Source organism: Microtus ochrogaster, chromosome 10 (assembly GCF_000317375.1).
Source record: "Microtus ochrogaster isolate Prairie Vole_2 chromosome 10, MicOch1.0, whole genome shotgun sequence".
Classification (NCBI taxonomy): domain Eukaryota; kingdom Metazoa; phylum Chordata; class Mammalia; order Rodentia; family Cricetidae; genus Microtus; species Microtus ochrogaster.
The window spans coordinates 59,910,472-59,911,691 of NC_022016.1; positions in this window are offsets into that span (position 1 = coordinate 59,910,472).

Consider the following 1,220-nt stretch of genomic DNA (forward strand, 5'->3'; position numbering starts at 1 on the left):
CAGGACAGCTAGGGCTACACAGAGAAACCCTGTCTCGAAAAACCAAAAACCAAACAAATGACTGGAGTGATGTGGGAGTGTCATATATCAATCTGTTGATTTCATTGGATAAGTAATAAACAAACTACTTGGGCTCATAGCTTAGAACATAGGTGGGTGGAGTAAACAGAACAGAATGCTGGGAGGAGGAGGAAGTGAGCTCAGACTCGACAGCTCTGCTGTCTGGAGCAGAGACGCCATGCTCCTGGCTCCTGGGCAGACGTGGGGATAGCTCTGCTCTCCGAGACACACGCGATGAAGCTCCGACCCAGGATGGACGTAGGCTAGAATCTTCCCCGTAAGACCGGTGCTACAGTTTATTAGAAATGGGTTGATCGGGATATCAGAATTAGCCAGTAAGGGCTAGAGCTAATGGGCCAAGCAGTGTTTAAAAGAATACAGTGTCCCTGTAATTATTTTGGGGCATAAGCTAGCCAAGCAGCTGGGGTGCTGGGGACGCAGCCCTGCCGCTCCTATTACTACACTGGAGTTCCTACTATGCACTTAATAAACGGGGCATCCCAGCACAGCCCTGTAACCCCAGCAACGAAAGTGCAAAAACAGGAGGATGCCTGAGGCTTGCTGGGTTCTAGGCTGCCTAAGAAAACACAACTCCAGATTCAGGGAGAAGCACTGCCTCAAAGGAATAGGTAAAGAAAGAGGACAACGGAGGCCTTGTTCTGACTTCGGTGTGTACATAGATATGTGTACTCCTGTGGAACCTAAGGCCTTATGCTTTATAAAAAGGTGCTCTAGGGCTGGAGAGATGGCTCAGTGGTTAAGAGCATTGCCTGCTCTTTCAAAGGTCCTGAGTTCAATTCCCAGCAACCACATGGTGGCTCACAACAATCTGTAATGAGATCTGGTGCCCTCTTCTGGCCTGCAGGCATACACACAGACAGTATATAACATAATAAAATAAATAAATAAAAAAGGTGCTCTATCATTAAAAGAATCTCCCAATCCCTTAACATTTTTTTAATATTTATTATGTATACAACATTCTGCCTCCATGTATGCCCGCATGCTAGAAGAGGGTGCCAGATCTCATTATAGATGGTTGTGAGCCACCATGTGGTTGCTGGAAATTGAACTCCGGACCTCTGGAAGAGCAGCCAGTGCTCTTAACTGCTGAACCATCTCTCCAGCCCCTTAACATTTTCTTTATACTCAAGGTACAG